The 21,869-nt window shown below is 36.8% G+C and overlaps 1 protein-coding gene across 4 annotated transcripts in view; it reads right to left on the minus strand.

Annotated features, from left to right (window-relative positions):
• Positions 1-12,809, minus strand: part of PPARG (peroxisome proliferator activated receptor gamma) — a 63,448-nt gene extending 50,639 nt beyond the window's left edge. Inside the window, exons 1-2 of one of the 4 annotated variants that reach the window (XM_072876284.1) lie at positions 12,724-12,789; positions 7,931-8,026 (exon numbers count right to left, since the gene is read on the minus strand). The gene's annotated coding sequence lies outside the window, so the exon portion shown is untranslated. Of the gene's footprint in view, positions 1-7,930; positions 8,027-12,723 lie in introns of all 4 variants that reach the window. The other 3 variants (XM_072876281.1, XM_072876285.1, XM_072876280.1) reach the window with 3 other exon arrangements.
• Between the last annotated feature and the right edge of the window lie 9,060 nt (positions 12,810-21,869).

Consider the following 21,869-nt stretch of genomic DNA (forward strand, 5'->3'; position numbering starts at 1 on the left):
TTTCATGCAGTACTTTCCCCCATTTCTAGTTTTCCATATTTAGGACAATGCCCTTCTTGCAAAGGTAAACAGAACTTCCTTCTCTACATGCTGTTTCTGAGATTGCCAGTCAGTTATTTGAAGTTAAAATATTAAAATTTTCATCTTAAATTGTGCTTTGTGTCTCTGATTTGTCCTATTTTTATTAGTTAGTGCCTCATCCATTGAAAAATGTTATAACTTACTCCATATTTCTTCTTAAATGCTTCATCTCTTTAATTACATATAGTAGGTTCTTGCCATATCTTTGTTAAGTCTCAACAAAACATGGTATTTTCTGCTCCTTTAATTAAATCGATAGCAACATAGAGGAAAGGATTTTAACAGTAAAAATATTTATCAACTTTTCCAACAGAAATGAGGTTTAAAATAGTGGCCACATTGTCAAATATTTTAGCTCTCAAATCTTCAAGTCTTAAAATACATGTTCATCTGTTTAGATTTTACAATTCTGTGCTTTCTATTTCATTAAACAAATTTTAAAAATCCATGGCTCATTTGTTGACACTAGTTGGGGAAAATCAGTCAGTCTGATTTGGCCCTAATATTCATCTGTAATCCCAGTCAAATCAACGAGGTGGTGAGCATAAGGGTCAGATTGCATTGACTATCCTGAAGGATCAGAACCATAAAGTTATGGACAAATATAACCATCTACTCTCACACCTTGTGTACACATTTCATAACTTTGTTTGCACTGGGTACTTTCACTTGAGCCAGAAGGAATTTTCAGAGCAAACAAATTGTAATATATTCTTTAAAGATGAGTTACCATGTTAGTTATCTGTAGTTCTTGGAACAGACAGTAGGACAGTAAAAATGTCAAAATATTTTTCATCTTTTTCAGAGTAATGACTATGTCATATACAAGTATTTTACTAACATCTGCTCAGGACAGATGTATAAATAGAGAGAGGATTTTGCCATCATGCAACACCAGCTCTGATAACAACTTGATCCTTCACCAGGGGTTAGAAAAAAATTTTAGGAGTATTTTTTAAGATTTTGGGCTTTATGTTGTATGTCCTTTTATTTATTTATATGACAGCCAAATGGACAGACAACATAGACTAAAATGACTTATATAGATTTTTCTTTTCATAAAATGCCAACCATCTACAGCCTCTACTTTGCCAGATATACAACTTCCATTTCTTTCTTGTGTGCCATAAGCTTTCAGACTTACAAAGATCTCCAAGTTAATTTTTATCATTAATTTTTTAGAGCTAAAAATCTATGAATGGAACATTAAGCACAGCTCACCTTGGTCCATAGGCAGGAAGAAACTTAAAAGGAAATTATAACAAATCTGAGAGGCATTTAAACTAATTCAGTTTCAGCTATACTAATAAACTAAAGAGTACCAGGACTCTCGCTCTGGCCATATTTGTTCCACTCACATTATCAAACTCTCTTAGTTGTCAAAACTGGGTGGCAATACCTAAATGGCCTGTTGCAAATGCTCCATGGCCCATGCTAACTCCCAAAGTACTTCTGGAAAGTGTTTGAATGGCTGTTAGTTGGCTGAGCTAAAACTGGACCAGGGACAATTCTAAGAATTTAACAATCCAGTTCCTGAGCCTGTGCCCAAGTTACAGGACTTTTTAATTTACTAGTATGGATCTAGCCTTTGAGTTAAATTAGACTTCTCTGAGACTAGGGAATATAATTGCTTTGGGGTTTTGTTTTGTTTTCCCTCAAATTCACCGAGTTACTTAACTTTGTATCAGCTTTTTTTCCTAAATGTGGTCCCACTTTCTGCCTGCAAGCTGGCAATACGTGTAGTCGGTACTCTTAGCTTTCAGGAAGGGGAAGCATGCAACTCTGAAGATGTTCAGCATCAGTGTGAATGTCGATAAGACTCCAGAACTCTCATAAATCTCACTGAACATGCATTTCCTTTTATACACCGTTTTATTGAGCACTAACATAAAGCGTACTGAACTATTTTTCCCAAATTCGCACTTATTTCAGTGAAATATTATATCTGTGCAAAAAGAAACTGCAGAGATGGAAAACTCTAAGATACAAGTTACATTCTTGATACTCAGACAGACAAAGCAAGTAAAATTATCAAATTCCTGTAATTGACATCTAACAGAGGCATTTACCTATCTATCTTTGTGTCACATGAAAACAGAAGAAATATTTTGCTGCTTCAAAAGTCCACAATATAAAAATGGCAATACTGTAGCAAACTGGAAACTGCTTACTATTTATCTCATCTCCTGCTCTGAGAATAGCTAACAACATACTGGATACAATAGGCACCTTCAAAATCACCCCTAACTTCTATGAGCTGAAATAATCCATATGCCCCATGGTTGTAGAAGAAAACTGACTATTCTTCAGATGGACTGTACAGCATCAAAGGGCATAAGGGAACCTGTTATAAATAATGGCTCATAGAAGATGAAGGGAGGAAAATCCTATGGGGTCTGTCACTATCTCTTCCCAATGCAACACTCATCTCTGCAGTGGTTTTTCCAATTTTTTTTCTCCAATTTAATTTCAGAAATTCTTATTCAGAAGATGCTTTCTTTGAGGAGCTATACAACAGTTTATATGACTTACTGCAATCAGGAAACAGTGCTATTTAGTATTTAGCCTACATTGTCTTTATTTAATTTCCATATTCATAGCTAAATGAGCACTCTATCACTCTTACCGTTTTGAACTCCAAAGAATTCCTTTCTCCCACAGAGTAACTGCCAGGTATAATTACTGCATTCATTAGCCCTTCCTGGAGTAATTGTCAGGAAAGTGGCAACCATACCTGCATCAGTTTCTTCTTCCTCCTTGCTTTTTTTCTGCTTTCCTTCCAGGACAATTGGAGTTTCTCCCTACTTTGTCTCTCCCCCTTACACTGGATCTCTCACCTTATTCACCTCAACCCTTTTTCTCCCTTTATTCTTCCCTTCAAAATGCAGATTTGGGGAGGAAAGGCAGAGACAGTCCTACTGTCTCTCACTGTTTTCATGTCTACCAATTTGTTGTGGTTTTGTTTTTTCATTCTGACATTATAAGGAGTTTCATAGTACAATTATTTAATCAGTGACAACAAAAGAGTTACCCTCCTGTCTAAGGGTCAGGCTTCAGCAGAAATTTCAAATTGCCACATGCTGTCTAACATTGTGCTGTGCCTTCCTGTTAGTGGATGGGGGAGGAGACAGGAATCTGTTGCACAGCCTGCGTCAGAGAATGTAGTCACACTACAGTATATCAAATTTAGTGTATGTACAAGTTATTGTTATTCTAAACTTACCTCAGACTTCAGCAATATTCACTGCCTGTTCTCCTGTCCTTAGTGACAGGAAAGCTGTCACTTGTTGTTAGGATATCAGACAGTTCCTGTTCTCAAAGGAGTAATAAATAAGGCTAGATTTAAAAAACAGAACAAACTTGGGCAGAAAAAGAACAATGAGTAGGAATGCCAAAATACAGTGAAAGACCACGTTATGGCATTGTCAGCATATCTTAAACCAAGAAAAGCTGAAAATCTCATAAGAGACCAGAGAGAAGAATTCAAAATCAAGAAGGTTCCAACAATAAACTTTAAACTTTGAGAAAGAAATTCAAACATCTGTATTTTTAAAGAATTTCCCTGCTTTTTAATATCTTCTTTGGCAAACATAAAAAGGGCTAAATAAATAAAGAAAAACAACAGAGTCTTAGCCAATCTTCCCACTGCCTTCCTTCGAAATTTCCTTTAATTAATTAATTAATTAATTAATTTCCTTTCCTGATACTCATTATGGACAGCTTTTTCACTTTTTCCCAACTCTCTTCTCTGCTGGGCCTCCAAAGTCCCACGTTGGGACTTAGATCCCTGTCTTAATCCAACACTGCAACTAATCTAATCATACTGAACACCAGTAGCCTCTATTAAGATTGAAGATATTCTAGCTATTTCACAATATTTTAAAGCCAGAGCCTATCTTAAAGTTGCACATTACTCCACCTATTCTGCACAAATTTTGTTTTATGGATATTTTCATTTATAAAGAAGCAGAACACTGTTGATAATATTTTTATCTTTTGAAACCAGAATTGATAGAGAAAGCGGTTTTCTTTTGATCTCTCACCTACTCAAAATTGGCACCCTGGTGACCCGAAAAGGAATGGAAAGAAATGCACATGACTTTCATGTCCTCAGTATTACATCACAAAGGATGAAACAGCATATTATGTACAACTCAGAGGGCCACTGTACTGTATGTAACTCTTTCCTTGCATAAAAAAATGCCTTTCTTAACAAAACTGTGACTCATTAAAAATTTGACAGATACCATATCCAATGCATAGAACAATTAAAACAATGATAGACAATAAGACACAGGCTCATTTCATAATGGGATCAGTTACTGTGAAATATGACATTAGCATGATAAGTGTTTTTTAATATAAATTAAAACATGAAGGTATGTTTGCGGGAGAAACATATTTTTAATATTCTATTTTTGGATTAAGATTTTCATTGCCAAAAATTTTCAAGCAGACATGTCTACAAGAAAATATCTTTGTTGGAGGAAAAACGAGTTCTTGATACTGAAGGGTTTTCCAGTACTTCTTCAAGCACTGTCAAGAATTCCTGCCTACGCCAACTGTGCTGTAATAACTATTTCTTAATGAATTAATAATCTTGGTCTAAGAAAATAATTCCTCAAATGTCATTACCTATGTCAGAAAGTAACTTGCATAACCTGATGTTTTATCCTATCTAGCCCAAGTAAAACCTAAACCAGTGTGATGATTTCAAGTGTATATTTTATACAAGGTATTGGGGTGTTGGATTACTGTAAAAAACCCCAAACTAAACAAGATATTGTGAACATAATAAATATCCGCCGCACCCAATTTAACTGGGTAAAGTTAGCCAGCCTGATCACATGAGGCAGACCCAAAGAACAAGTCTTTGGGCAGTGCCCAAAGGAAACTGTGTAAGGAACCCTCTTGGGTCGCTTATTCATCATGCCATAATGTTCTTCTCTGCATCACAAAAACAATTAACCAGTTCAAGACAATTGGCAAGCTCACATCATAGCTAATACTCCAAGAAGCTTGCAAAACAGAACCAAGATCAATTGGCAAGCTAATCATGGAAAGCAAGCGTGGAATTTGCTTGCAATAGCATTTCTTGAGTGTGAACATCCAAATAATTAAAAAAAATTTAAAAAATAAAGTCAGAAAAAGCAAGCTAGGAACTACTAATTAAGCTTCCATAGGATTTTTGGAAATTATTTTGCATTGCCTTGGTAATGAAAAATACTTCACAACCATTGTTAGAAACCTGAACCTTCCAAAGTAATTATTCAATATTTGCTTATTTCCTATTTTAAATTCAAGACCTGTCATAATAAACTTTTGTAATACTAATTTTGAAACTTATTCTGTAGTTAATTGTAACAACTCATACTTAGCTGAGAACTTTACTAAATAACCTACTCTAGGCCAATTTAGCAATTCTGGCAATAGCTGTAGTGTAAATGTAAAAAAAAAAAAATCCAGGAAAATAAACCTTTTTAATGGTGTTTATTTCATTCAGAGGACTGATTTAATGCAAAATCCTTTTGTTCTAAATAAAGCTTAAAGTTTCATCTTGTTTATCATCTCAAACCATCTTCAGCAACAGCTGGAAATTCTGAAAGTGAAAGCATATTTTCAGAACTTTTGTTTCCACACTCTTTAATCATGTTCTAGGCAAAACTCAAAAAATCTACACCTTTATACAAGTGTCTTGCAATATGCAGTCATTTATCAAACTCTTTTTGTGTTGACAATTACTATGGGATATTTAAAATAAATAAAACACTCTCCTGCTTTTCTTAATATTTCTAATCATTTAAAAAATCAAATACGCTGACATGCCTTGATGTACAAATAAGGTGTCTCAGATATGCAGTTTAAGTGCAAATGATGGCATTCAGGAGTGATGATAGAGAAGGAATACAGTAAAAACCTCACAGAACTTTAGTGACTCAACGAAGTAAATCCATCCACTATCAGTGGTTAACTTCAGCAGAATCGGAGGAATAGCTACATCACTAGGTCAGTGCAAGAACTTTGTTTCAGACATACTACAAGCTAGAAAGCAAATAGCAGGTAAAATAATTTTTCATCATCCTGGAGGGAATGAGAACCTCAGCCTGTGGCCTCTTCAGAATTTCTCATGATTCAATTAAATATGGTCTGAATAAGGTTAGAGAATACAGATAAAATTCTGTGTAAGTAAAGCAACCTTTTGCTCTCACATACTTCTATACTTGCTTATCTATAGATTTCTCTGGGTGTAACTGAAAATAAAATTTGGCTTTATATTTTTTTACATTCTTAGGTAGGATTAAAAATCAATTTAGCAATATACCACATTATAACATGCTCCTACTAAGCTTAAAAACTGAGATTCAGCATAAAATTTTGTAGCTGAAATACCACTGTAGGGAACAGTGAACAGTAACTCCAAGTAAAACATATTCAAGATGAAAGGATAAACTCTTCAGTTTTATTTACTGTAGACATAAAAAGTCAGTACCTAAACCTACCATGAGGAAATATGTACATTATGAAAGGCAGTAAATAGAAGTGGCTGCATTTTTCCACAAGCCCCCATATTAGATAGCACCACAAAGCACCAGGTCTAGGTAGTAAAACCTGTTTTTCTGACCACCCCTACTAGAAGATCTTGGTGTGAGTGTTAAAGCCTGTAATTAACATTTTTCTTTTCATAGTTCCTTTTTTTGGCATAACAGAGTGACTCTTTTGGTAGTCTAACGTATGTTTCAAACCACCATGGTTGAGAACTTATTTCACAGCAATATTAAAATATTCCCCTGGCATAAATATTGAAAATGTACGTAATTCTATTTGTATATAGATAGCGACCTAAGTTCAAAGCCTCTCAAACTTCAAAATTGCTGCTACACAACCATGAATAGTTACAGCAGTTACACAACATCTCTGTTCAATAAATCTAAACAAACACACAAGTACTGTGGACTTATAATGCAATATTATAACATAAAATCCTATTTTATGCAATGCAATGTAATCACATATTGTGTAAAAAGTTTAAGACAAGATCATAATTCTGGCCAGGGCTACTCTGTGCAAATATGAAATTCTCTGAAAAGTAATTTGCTTAAACTCAGCGGAAAAACACAAGACGCAATAAGAAAACTTCCATCACTCTCACTTATTCTATGTGCCTATTCCATGACAGCTAAAAGTGTATGCAAATAACATATTTAGAATTGTATACATACATACAGGTAAGTTAGAGGAATTGTAGCTGAAGGTCTCCTATAAAAAAGTATAGAATTCTGGCAAAGGGGAATCTAAACTATGTCACAATCAGATTTGTGACAAAGAGGAAAGACATGAGTCCCCATGGAGCTCGTGAAATTCCAACAACCCGTAAAACAGCACAAAATATAATAGTTTCCTCCCATAATACCCGTTATAAGACCAAAACTAGAACTCATGTCTAATTTGAAGGTTTAGAATAAACTAATACCAACTACAATGTCTGTATCAAAATACTAGTATTTCATTTACAGTTAAAATACGTTAAGTAATCGATCATATAAATTCCAGAACAAAAGGCAGACGAATATACTACTCCTGTTACACTGGCATTTCTTAAATAATTTAAAGAAAATTATGTAGGACTTTTGCTATAATATATATTCACGGTTATCTAATTTCAGGCATTTAGTTCACTGAGCAAACAGCAATTCATTTAGAGTTGGACCCTATATTTTCAGTATACTAAAACCACAGACTGGCTTCAATAGTAATTGCATGGAAGCAAGCCGTACATAGGACAAAATTTCTAACACTGCACGTAGATTGCAAACCTGACCCTAACTGAAACAGCAGAACCGCCACTAACCTGGATGAAGCTGGGATTTTTTTTCTAGACTCTGTGCATCTTCCAATAAACCAACATCATCTTTTTTTGATACCGTGGAATGCTCTGTATATTTATCTGTTGGGATATTATCCAATATTTATTATACGGTGTTATCAGATGTTATATATAGCCTTTCAACGTTACTGAGATAAGTAGGAAGTCATTTTATAACATAGGGTTAATACATTACCTACAGACACCTATCCCCTACAAGTATGTACATAACCATACATATATGTTCATCTTAGCAGTCATCAAGCATACTGGTGCCTGAACATACATACACTAAGCTACGTAAGCTTTGTGTTTTTTAAATTGCTAATTATCAACCAGCAGAGTAGACTTTGGGATTCATAGACTTGAATTCATAGACTTTGTCCTGAATGTGCAGACTGCATGGCATGAAGGTGATCTGCTTAGTCATGAGGGAAGGGGGTGGCTTATGCAAGTCCACAAAGCATCATCTGCTAGTCAATTCCAGAAATTCACAACTTGGCTTTTGAGGTAGTTACTTATCTTACCCTTTCTAAGTAGGATATTTTTTCTATTTGCAGTGAAATCTAGTGAAACTGCAAAGTAAAAACAGCTGTATTTAGAGAATAGGGTGCCGCTTAGAAGTTGAGGGGTGTTTTTGCTGTAAATTTGGGGATTTGTTATCACACATATACCTAACTTCTTTGTATTTGTCATGATGCAGATTAGAATCTATTACCATTGTAAGAATCTATTACTGTTGTAAGTATAAATCAACACACCGAAATTTTAAATTAATTTTTTGGCATCAATCTCACTACTACATTGTGTCATAAAATTTGTAACTATTTTTATTCCTATGTCATAGATCATATAGTATTAAGGATAGGGACAATCTTTTCATTTGAGTGAGTAACAGGATGGTCCCAATCTTGACTAGGCTGCTAGGTACTAGTGCAACACAGGTAATTAAAAATATCTATATAGTTCATGTATCATGAATTTTAACTGGAAAATGATGTAATTGTTTAGTTCAATTCTATAGAGTGGTTTAGGAGAGGACAAACAGGCCAAATAATATAATGGAAGGTGTGGGTGGAGTGGGAGAAAAATGTGAACCTCATCAAATTGACTTAAGTTCTGCGAAAGTTTTCAGATATGAAGACTGCAGACTAGGCCTTGCTTTGTTTTTTTTTCTAAATTAAAAGAATAAAAGTCTACAAAAGGTTTAGTTGTATATATGCCTTGTGGTGTGAGAACAGCTGACATCTTTGTAGCAACAGGCAAAAGAGAAGTCCACGTTGCAGTAGAAGACCTGATGCTGAAGTAGAAACTTAGTCTTTCCTATGCGTTTTCTCCTTTGTATCTCATTATACCTGCAAGATCTGAAACTACCCCAAGCCCGACGCACCACAGGTGCTAGTACTAGGGTGACAATTTGCTTAGCACCTGTGTTTTCTACATACTTTGTCACTGGAACCTGAAAGAAAGCAAAACTGAAAAAAGATGGACTATCCTTCATTAAAAAAAAGCACAACTGAAAAAAGACAGACTACCCTTCATACAAAAAAAAGCAGGGGAGTGGGGGGGAACAGACCAAAGAAATGCAAGAGGTTTATCATTTAATGTAGGAATCAATTTACATTTCATATTCCTGGGAATCTAAGTATCTGAAGACAAATCTTATGGCTCTTTCATTTTTCATTCTGCCTTGGAAAGTCCTCCACAGGGAAAAAAAAAAAGAGGGTGAGGGGGAGATTTTTTTCCAAGTACTCTGTAACAGTTAAATGAAATCCTTAAGAACTGACCTGTTAATGGGAACCCCCAACTTCTGTTTGTGGCATGGGTATGTAGGACTTGAGTATAACAATGTTCTCTTGCTTTGGATTATTTCTAACTTTTTCTTTTGTTAGTTCACAAAAAGTTAACTGACACATAAAGAACATTTGGTATGAAGTACCTAAAAAATAGATCCCTGCTGTTAAAAAAAATATACATCATTATGGAAATACAGCATGGAATAATTAGCACGCATCATCTAATATCATGCTAAATCCAGTAAGTCTATCAGTGATTAAAAAATTAAACTAGTAGCAATAACTAATGGAAAGTATTGTATCCATGACTTCAAAAGAACCTAGCATGGAGAATTTATAATTGTATTTTAATTTCTCTTGAGTAACTGCACTGGAAACTGTTTTACTGCATGCCAGAGGAGAATACAGGAATAATCCTTGTGACAAAAGCTAGTAAAAGAAACGCAAATTCTGAATATCAAATATGCACAAGTAGCAATTCGCAATTAGGCTAAAAAAAAAAGGCTAGTAAATATATTCAACACCATTCTGAACAGATTATATGTTAAAAAGACCCAAAAGAGGGCCTCAGCAATCAAGGTGAAAAAAATCGTTAAGTATACTTTCCATTATTTAGTCCAGCTTTGTACAAGGCAGAGTTTTTGTTATACTCTTAAACTTTTCCTGGTTTTTACAATATAACTTTTTGCAAAATTCATTTTATTAGCCATTGCTATAAGCAGAAAATTATACTGACAGTAACTGAAGCTGGGCCCAAATTCATTTTATTGACTAAGAAATAGACTTACGGTTATTTAAAAAAAGTTCACAGAAGAGTCAGATTTAGAAGCAGTGTTGATAGTGGGTGTTTTTATCAGTATCCTAAGGAAGGTTAAAAGGCATAGCTTCAATATTGTTCAATTAAATTCTAATATTTTGCCACCTTCATTTTTTGTGATAACCTATTATATGAAATATAGATTTATATCAGGAGAAAAAGAAGTATTTGTATCATCTATATTGTAATGGAAGTTTCACTGAATGCTGATGTTTAATAAATTGTATTATCCAGGAATTTGACATTGAGGCATTTCGAAGAAACACGTACTATCTTAAGGCTGTTTACAGATATATAATCTCTGAACCACTAACAGTTAATGAGATATTTTACAAAACTGATGCATAAGAACATCCAAATTCAAAAGCTGCCTGTGTAAAAATACCTTTAAAGTATATTTCTGATTGGTTATCCTTCAAGGTCCATGCCAACTGTTTTTTCAACTCTCTCTCCCCTTGACAAGCCCATGCTTATATTGTACCACATGCCTTAACACACTGCTAGGAGTGATTTCTTATAATCTCATAATTAAATCTCTAAGCAATTTTTGCAGCTTTTTTTTTTTTTGTGACAGCCAAAGAGAATAATGATGTCAAACACACGACTTCATGCAAGAAATTCTGATATTAATGGGAGCACAAGATATGAAACTTCTTTTCAAAGGAGAGCATTGAGTATCGTATGTCATAGTTACTTGGTGTACACTGGGAATTTTTAGTTAACTAGTAACAAATCATAGTAACCTTTTAAAAGGTAAATTACTGATTACATTTTGGACTAATTGGTATCAGAAAAATATTTTTTTTGTTTTGAATACTCATTCTTAAATGGAACATTACAATCATGTTCCACAGCAAAAGCTTGTTCAGAGATGGGACAGCAAGTCACAAATACGAGGCTAGCCCACAACCCCAGTTATTTCAGGGATAACTGTAACTGATCCTTCTGATTTAAAGGAACCTAGACTCTGCAGCACATGAAGAAATTGATAATTTCCTGAGCTTTTCATCAGAAGAAATACCACTCTTACATCACTGATATTAATGAATACATCACTGTTAAGTCAGCATTGTATTGTCGTGTGTACACAGTGCCACAAAGTTACAACACCACAGGAACTTGCACTCTCCAGTTGTAGAATACCCTGGAGAGAAATGACACCGGGAAGATTACAAAATGCTCCTGCAAACCTGAGGCATGCCATCAAGACAGAATACATTTCAACATAGCATCTCAGTTGTTGCAGGCTCAGAAAGGCTCCCCGGCTTTCTGCGGTTGAGAAATTTTTTTTTTTTTTAAAAAGTCTGTTCATTCATTAAGTGAATTAGCCAGGTGAGCACCAACACTTCCCTGTCCGCTCCTTTCCCCTAACGTAGCACGAATGGGCATCCTGCGGTCTACCCCTTGCAACCACTGGATGCCTCTATCCCCATCGCCTCCACCTCCGTAGGGGAGGAGATCACCCCTTTACGCACGTTACACTCCCTTAGCATCCTCCTCTCAGAAGGACTGCAGCTAGCCCACATGAGTCACAGTTCCCCAGCCCTCCTCCCCAGCCCCTGCCCCGAGTGCAGCAGCACCATGGACACAGCGCCCACGCTCTCCGCCTGCCGGGAGGCTTCTGGGCACAGCCTGCCGCCTGCCCGGCGGCGCCGCGGGGCGCGCAGCGCACCTGGAGCCCTCACCGAGGGGTCCCCCCGGCTCCCCGCTCCCGCCCGCCTCTCCTCCCCGCCCGCCGCGGAGCAGCCTCAGCCCCTCTCCCCGCCCACACAGCCCCCCCCCCCGCCCCGCCGGGCACCGGCAGCCCGTCCCGGCAGACCTGCTCCCCTCAGGGCCGTGCCTCGTACTCCCTAAACACCCCGCTTCTCCCCTCCGCTCCAGGAAAAGCCCTCTAACCCCGCCCCCGCTCCCGCAGAGCCACCTTCCTTCCCCGCCACCCCAAGCATCCCCGGCACCACGGCCTCCTCTCCCGGCCCGGGGCTCAGCCCTCTCCCCACCCCGGGGCGCAGCTCCCGACCGAGCACGCTTCCCCTCAGCCCCAACAGCCCCTCCGAGCCCCCGAGCCCTCGCTGGCCGCTCTTCCGACAGAGGCGCCCCCCACGAGCCCCCCGCCCCGTGTCTCCCTCAGCCCGGAGCTCTCCTCACGCCTCCGCCGGCCCCCTCACCTCGGGGGAAGGTCCCCCGCCGTCCGCACTGACCTGGCGCTGTCAAGTCTCAGCGGGAGAAACTGTTCCCTTCTAGTGGGATAAACTCCCCCGCTCGGCCCGTCCTACCGACCAGGCACCGCCTCCCCCGGCCGGGCACCGCCTCCCCGCCGGCCCACACGGCCGGCGCTGAGGGGCGAGCCGCCGGCGGGAGCGGGGTCGGGCGCTGCGCGGCGCGGCGCGGCGCGGTGCGGGGCTCGCGCCGCCGCCGCTGGCGGGCTGTGGGGGCGGGGCGGGGGCGCAGCGGCGGGACCGGGGCTGAGGTACGGGGGCGGCGGCGGCCGCGGGGAGCGCGCCGAGAGGGACGGGGGAAGAGCCGGACGCGGAGAGGGAAGGGGTCAGCGGGGAGGAGGCGCTGCTTCTCCTTCCTTTCCCCTTCAGACCCCGTCCCTTCACCCGAGCCAGTTCCCTCCGGGTCCGGGCCCGTGCCCGTTGAGCGAGATGACAGGCGCGTACCTGAGGGCAGACCGCGGGCCCCGGAGTGGATCTGGAATTTGATCTCTGCTCTCTGCAATCTCCTGTAACTGAAAACTCAGTTTTTTCCGGCTGCTAACTGCTTTCTCTTTTGCGTTCCCATTCTCCAGCTAACTCCTCTCTGCGCTGCGCGTAGTTGGTTCGGTCACCTCACGTCAGTTTGTGTCCTGCTGTGACAGGGGTAAAGGCTTTTCTGAAAAGATTCTTAGCGGTAACAGAGGTAAATGACATTCTTTTTTCCCTCACTTTTTTAGCTACAGATTCTCTCTCCCCCTGTTCCCCCCTCCCGCCCCCCCAGGAATGCAGCGGGAAATGGTATAGACTCTGTTCGGTAAGTCTCAGGAGAGAGCAAGTTCAAACAAGCATGTCACCTCCTTCTATTTCACCCTCTGATTCTTTTAAAAAGAAGTTAGATGTGAAAAAAAAGTCATAAGATCAACAAACTTTAGAGAGTCGTCTTGTAAGTCAAGATGCCCCAGGATACAACAGTTTATCTTTAAAAACTCTTGATCTCTTGGACATCATTAGAAGATTCAGAGGATCCTAAATTTGCCTCAGTATGGTTCTTAGTCATCAAGCATTTGAAAGAGAGCCTACATTTGCTTTATTATTTGTATACTGAAGGCAATTTATAGATTAGAGTTGAATACGTCAAAATACCTGGTCTACTTATAGATACTAACATCGCCTACAGCTTTTTGTTTATGAGAACAATCTTTCTGTCTGTAGAGGCTTGAAGCCTTGTGTTAATTTTTATGAGAATTATCTGTCTATTTGTATAGGCTTGAAGTAAGTGTTACTTCTGCCTTGATGTATCAAGGAAGATGGTTTTTTCACTTCATGTTTTTCCCTCCATCTGAATTTTTTAGCCCTAGAAATGTGGAAATCTTTTGTTTGTAAGGTTTTTGTTTGTTTTCCTCTTTTTCTGTTTTTGTTTTTGTTTTTGTTTTTTTAAACATACTGCAGTAATATCTATTCAGTAATACCCTGACTCAGAATTAGGAGCCAGGTACTGAAAACAAGCAAAACAAAACCTCAGAATTAGCTCAAGATGCCATGGATTAATAAACGGGCAAATGTGGGTAAAATAATCTAACAATAACAGAGGCTTAAATACCTAAATTATTAATATTTCTAACCATCTTACAGCAATATCTCAGGTAAAGTTTCAATAGAAAGTTAAAAGAAGAAGGATCTTAGCTGGATACCTCCACAGAGTCCAGATTTAGCTCTGCTGAGAACACAAACAATGCTGTTCTCTGTGCAAACTGCTGGAGAATATACCCATTTAGTTTAAGTGTCTGAATAATAGAGGAGCCCTCCCAAAAATCTAGGCTCTAACATGCAAAATTTTTAAAACACCATGAAACTGGGAGCGTTCCAAAAATTGGCAGGTATTAATGAACATCTGATTGTGACTATAAACTCATGCTTTGAGCCTAGACTTTTAATAAGTTCATAAGTAAAGCAGAAATACAAAGCATAGTTTAGATTTTAATTGAATTGCATGCATGAAATAGGCATACCTAACTCAGTCTAGAGAAATCAGCCAAACAGAGCTTTTAGAGAAATATTACAAATACCATATCATTTTATTTCTGTTATAAGCATTATATTCTTTTAGCAAGTTCATCCTTTGAACAGAACTCATAAAATATAAAGCAGAAACAGTTGGTTTGACATGTACAAAACCTTTGACTTATGTACAAATTACTTAGGTTTTGTAAATATACATTTTAACAGATTGAGACAGGAAAGGAAAAAAATTACTTAATCTGATTTCCTGATTTAACATAGATTTTTAGGTAGTATTTGGTACCTCATTGAATGTTTCTTTTAGAAAGACAGCTAATCTTAATTTGAAGAATCAAGAGATGAAGAACGCATAAATTTTCTTTGGTAGTTAAAAATATGCCTTATTTATAATTTGAATTAATCTGGTTTTCTTTATCAACAAAGAGTGTTTTTTTTCACACATGGAACATAAAGCCAATCATTTTCATATTGGTAAAGAAATAAAAAGGCTACAAATACGGCATCTATTCTATAATTAATTCTAGAGTTTATACAGTAATGAAATGGTCATAATAAAGAAATTATCAATTTCTCATACAGCTTTTGTTTGCATTATTTGACTGCACAGATTTTGATTATGTGGACTTTCTCCCCTGCTTATCTGAGAGAATTCCTGAGTTTGGCTGGGGCCTTTAAGCGTTATGAAATAAGAATGAAACATCAGGCTCAGGCCTTCCTGAATCATGGGCAATTCTTCCCTAAGTTCAAAGAGAAGCAGAAAAGGGCCTCTCAGCATCAGTTCTAGTTTTAAAATTAGATGATAACTTGTCTTCGCAAAAGATCAATTACACTTTGTTTTTCTTATTGGATATAAAAGTTTTACTTAGTTCTTTTCATGTAAAAGAATTGCATTTTGTATTACTTTTAATCATTCAGTTTTTCATGGTAGGTCTTTTTGAAGAGTTTGATGAAAAAAAAATCTTATTTCTGTGTACACTTGTTACTGACTGTATATTATTAATTTTAATTATTAAGAAAATTTGAAGCCGATTAAATTGAATCATATGGCAAAAATAGTCCCACTGAAATGAGAAGGAGTACTTTGTGGTATGTCAAGATGGATAAGGGTATCAGTATGGACCAAATAACCTCCCTTAAACATTTTTATTTCTCTTTTCCACCTTAATGAGCGAATTTTTGTGCAACAGGTTCTAAGGTATGCCAGGTAGGATTTTACAGTTTGATCCGAGGTTAGAACAATGAATATATTAAAGAGACTCTGACTATGATACTGTGATTTTTACGATTGGCTTGAAAAGGGTAGAAATCTTACAAGGATATAGAGGTGAAAGATTTATACCTCTTCCTCTCTCTGCAAATATACTAGTTCCAACTTTTACTTAATTATTTTGATGTTTCCATTGTGTCTATGCTTTAAGTCTCTAGGTGCATTACAGAAGTTTAAAATCACAAATCACACAGTGTGTCCCATCTCAGTATTCTGGATAGAATGAAAAATTATCTAGCCAAATGTTTAACATCTAGAGGGCAATCTCATACACTAGCAGTGTGACTATAAATCTAGCAGTCAGAAGAACAGGTTCGGATTGTGGAAATTGCATTGGTTTAAAGTAATGGAGTTTAAGTAAGCTAAAAAACTATGGTATTGCTGCCTTTTTTAAAGTTACCCCGTGTACTTTCTCTTGGGTTATGTAATTTTTAAATGTATATATCTGGTGTTCTTTTATTGATAACAAGAACTTTGTCCTAGCATATCTTATTCTATCTTTATTGGCAGTTTTTGGTCTGGGAAGATATGTTTGTAAAAAGTATTTCATAATATTCCACCACGCTCCTATCTTCAATTTTCACATTCTGTATATAAACACTTTTTCTTGAAGGAAATCAGAAGTTTCAACTGCTATCAGTGGCGTTTTATAAGGATATATGGCAAAACCTGTAGTATAAACCGCATTTCTTTAAGTGATGGTAGAGGACTATCCCTTGGTATGATTCCAAACTCTTTGGAGATCGCACTCCAGTATTGTTATACTGCATTTAGCATGCTGTGCCTCAGATCCAGCAAAAGTGATAGGACTAGGCAGAATGCAGATTTTTCATAGATAACTGTAGAGCGGGTCAAAACAAGAACCCTTTAAACTAGAAATGATCCTCCTTTTCCTGAGCTTTGAGGCTTAGATAAAAAGAGAACAAAATCCAAATCTTGCCTGCTTTTAATTCAGTAAAGCCAAGATCACACCAGGCTGTCTACCTCTAATTATAATGTTTTTTTCATGATCTTTGGTCTCTCCCCAACTCTTGACTCCTCTGATTTCATTCTCTCTTGAAGAGAATAACTTTCTTTCTAGGATTGTCTGGTTCTCCTGTAATTGGATATTATCTTCATGTTCTAGTCCCATTCTGATCAAACGGGTCCAAATTGCATATCACACATAGATAGCAGGCAAAAGAATATATAGGAATAAAGAGCTCAAACATATACTGCTATCCATCAGATTTGTTAATCCATCAGAAATTTATTTCTGAAGGAATCATTTTAAAGCAACCAAAAGCTGATGGTCATTTTGAGTGTCATTTAAAAATAGTTTATCCTAATTTCTTGGGTGATTAAGTTAAGACAGATTTACGAATATAACTTATTCAACTTCCGAAATTCAGATTTCTACAATTGTACATGCTTAGACATCTTAAATTAGTAGCTGATGCAACCAAGACTTAGAGTTGTGCTAATATAAGATGGGAAGGAGGTGGCGAGTCTTGTGGTTAAAGCATGGGACTAGCTGCTGAGTGGTCTAGGTTCTATTCCTGGTTGTGTCACTGACTTCCTGTGGGTCACTCTCTAAGTCAGTTAGCTGTGCCTCATTTTACTTGTATATAAAATGGAAATAATACTTACATTGCTAAAGCACTGTGAGACTAAAGTCGTTAGTGTTTATATGATTATTTTATGGTCATAAAAGGACTTTGTGTATAACTGTATCAGCAGGTCAAAACCTATATTCCTAATGTAATTCCTTTCATGTAATTTGGTATGTCTTTCTCACACAGCAATTCATTGATTCCAGTAAAGAAGACTAAAAACTCTAAAGTGCAAATTTTAACTTAAAGCATCTGGAGAACTTTGCTTCCAGGTTCCAGTTCAACATTTGTTCATGGAGAGAATTGATTTTTCTTTGTAAGAGTGTGAGAAAGGTAGTTTTGTGGTATTTGCTCCCTCATAATTGTTAAAAAAGAATTAATTCCTCCCTTCCCATTGTTTCTTTTGGAGGATTGTGTGAAGATCTCTTGGTACTTCCATTTCCTATAACCTTTGTCCTGTTTTATAGTTTTTATACATTGTTGTGATGGAATTAATTTGAAATACTATTTTTAAAATCCCTGCTTTTTACATACTTTACCCGAATCTCCAGGGTGCTCCAGATAGATGTAGGAAATACTGTCGGTCAGCTAATGATGATTCTGTAGAAAAACAGTATACGCTGCAGCTACTAAATCCCAGTGAAAGTCATGGAATCAAGAGCATCTCCTGGTACACTGCCTAGCCTTAAGGATTAGTTTCTCAGCATTTCAGTCACAGTGGCATGGATCTCACGTTCATGTTACCACAACTTTTATTGCTGTTGCTGAGGGAAACTCTCGAGGGTTTTAAACCAAGGAGATTGGTATGCCTTTCAAATGTCTGGTAAATTAGGTTTATATACTTAGATGCTTACAAATGTTTTAAACATTTTGTAATTCTTTAGGACAGATATAGATAGTAAAGACTGAAAGAGAATCAGATGGCATTCAGACTATCCTATAGATTTAATTATGTTAACTGAAATACCTTCATTAGTCTTTACAGCAAATGCGTTGCATAGCTTTCAATATCAAGACCAAAGACTAAATAAAGCAGTTTCTTGTTTGTCTTTGTAATTAATATATATTATTATAAGGCTAAACATCCTAAAATTCTGTCATTTTAGTAATGTTATTTCTGAAAGAATCACCAGGAGGAGTGGCATAACAGGAAAATGGAAGCAGCCTTTTCTTACATCTCACAAATTGTATTGCAGAGGCTTCTTTTTCCATGGAAGTTGTGACCACCGAGGTATACTCCAACAAAATACACACAAAACTCTGACTTCTAACTCTTACACAAGGATTCGCAGGCAGTAGTGTGAGACTACTGACAGCAGCATAGTGAAAAAGTACATAAATATTTGTAGTGTTGGGGCATAATATTTTTCAAATGTTGTTTTGTGTAAATGTACACAGATGCTAAACGCAAAGGCCTCAGATGACAGTTTCTACTGTGTAAACAATATCTGCTTACTCTGTGATTAAATCTTCATCATAAAAATGTGCTGCCGACATGCATAGAGTTTTGCTGGGCAGAGAAGCAGTAACTTTAATCCTTACTGATCGCTGAATTTTGTTTTGCAGAAGTACAAGAAAATAAAATATGGTCAGGCAATACAGCTTGAAATAGCTATTATATTAAAGTGATCATGTTTCATTCATGCAAATAGTTCCATTGGTTTGTCAGCTGCTCTTCTGAACTGATTCTTGTTCGTCTTTTAAATAAATATTTTCATTTAAGATCTTAAGACTCTTAAAAAATAAAGTTAATAACTGGTTTTTAGTCTGTACTAACCATTAGAGGATGCCAGGTAACTTTAGCAGTGAATCAGGGGCTATTTTGGGAGAAAAATATTACAATAATTTGCAGGAAATAACCTTTTTGTTCCAAAACAGCTGTCATTGAACACTATTATATCTACAACAATTAAAATTATCTTTGGTAACTTTTAGTATTTGGCATTGCTCCATTATTGTTCAGTTAAATATTTTTCAAGTATGTTAGGACTTCTGCCCACTGTGTGCTTGAAACCCTTCATTATCAATACAGAAGCTCTCTCCCATTTTTGTCATATTGTAGTCTCTCGTGGCAGGACGTGTGAGAGCTTCTGTGAAGATTCTTCGCCGTTCTATAGAATGGCAACAGGACTTCTGCTAAGCACTGGTGACTCAACATTTACAGGATAGAATTTGATTTTTAATGTGAAGTGCTGAATGCAAAAAAAAAAAAAAAAGAATGTACTAGCTAACATATAAAGTGAATTAGGAAACATGTGCAAACATCCTGGTGAATTTAAATAGCTGGTTGGATCAGAAATGGAGGAAAAATAACATTGGGTCAGGAAAAAAACACAAAGCAGCCAGAAACCTTGTATTTCTAATTTAGGATATAAATACTCACTGCTAAAAAATTCTTTGTTACAAAATGTAATTGATTAAAAAAAGGCAGTTTTAGGGACTGTTGTTGGTTGATGGCTTTAATATGTTTCAAATACTAATTAAAAGTATTTCCACAGTGCTGAGACTTTTTATTCACTCAGATTGTAACTAGTTGATATGCATCTAACATTTTTTGTGAATTGTTTTTCAGAATGAAGTCTTTATTATTTGTATTGTAATAGCACTTGTGATTCCTATTTATGGCTTTGAGTCCTCAGTATTAGGAGAGCAGAACTGAAAGAGTATGCTCTTCAAAGAGTCTATCATACGTATGTAACATATGGTAATGTTTTATTAATAGCACATTTGCATACTATGGTCTGCTTACTTGTATTTGCATCAATATAAGTTAATATAGAAGTGTCCCTCCAATGTGGCATGTATCAGATGCCATCAAACTCATTTTTCTACATAAGATTTTACTCTGTGAACTTAATTATTGGTATTTTCTTAGCCTATGTATTGTTGTGTTAGCAAAAAAATGCAATCTTGGGAATATATAGAGGACATCGTGTTGATTTCTGGTATTTGAGTTTTATATATATTAATAAATAATAAAATGTAGCAGTTTAGTACACTGTGGACTATAACCTGGCGAGCCACTGTTGTTTCAGTGAACTAAAGCAAATTTAATCTGAACTCTCCTACTTTCATTTGAAAATTTCTGACATTTGGGCCAGATCATCCCTTTATGTGTTTATTTGTCTCTGCGGACCTTTCATTGTACTGTGTACAGTTCTTTGGTCCAGCAGATGAACCTGAAGTAGTACTAGGTTACTGAAGTATGAAAAATAGGGGTAGAATGGTAGGACAGAAAATTTGATTAAACTGGGAAATTATAATTGAAATTTATTTTGTATTTCATTTATTCCAGCTCAAATACACTTAGTTACAAAGTATCCACACATAAAAAGTAATTTGTGTTGTGTGGAGTTAGACCCTTTGCTATTTTTTTTCCTCTGAATAGGCATTATAAATAATTCAACTTATATTATGAATCACTGAAAAACTAAATTTTTTAAGGATAACATATAATAACTTACAGATAATAAAGTGTATCAGAAAGCAGAATTTTCTTATCATAGCCCCCCTTTTTAGAGTATAACAGTACAAACTGGGTCACAATTGAAGTTACATTTTCAGTAACAGCTGGTTTTCCGTAATTTGTTTTTTCAGTAATCATTTACACCTGCTTCAAATGAACACAGAGTGAGCAAAACATCATTTTAAATGTGAGTGAAAAAAATTTACAGCTACTTCTTCCAGACAGACCACAACAGTTTCAACTCACTGGGGAATAGCTCTGATAATTTCACTCCTAGAAATAGATGGATTACTACTGAGAGAACATGGAAGTTACAACAAAAAAGCTTTTTGGGAAAAAATGGCTTGTTTGTAGACTGTGACTTGGACAGCTTTGTTCTTCAAGGACATTTTTGTGGGCAGGATAGAACAACTTCTCATCTCAATTACAGTAGTGTATATGGAGTGAAAGCATAACAACAACAAATGCCCAAAACGTGAAAAGCAAAATTTCAAATTTAATATTCCATATTGTAATGCTAGATGCGGAGGAGGAGTACTGTAAGGTCTTAACTTTCATTGTGATTACTGGAGAAAAAAAGATAGCAAAATGACTTTTGCCTCTAGATGTATGTCCAGAAGATTACTAAAAATGGGAAAAGATGTTATTGGTTTTAAGAATTTAGCCTGTTCCTCTGAATTAAGTTATTAAAACTGCTAATCTTAGCTCAGAATAAAGAAGCGATTTAGGTAACTGCCCTCACATATGGCAGCAAACTCCTTCCATTCTATCT

Source organism: Ciconia boyciana, chromosome 11 (assembly GCF_034638445.1).
Source record: "Ciconia boyciana chromosome 11, ASM3463844v1, whole genome shotgun sequence".
Taxonomy (NCBI): domain Eukaryota; kingdom Metazoa; phylum Chordata; class Aves; order Ciconiiformes; family Ciconiidae; genus Ciconia; species Ciconia boyciana.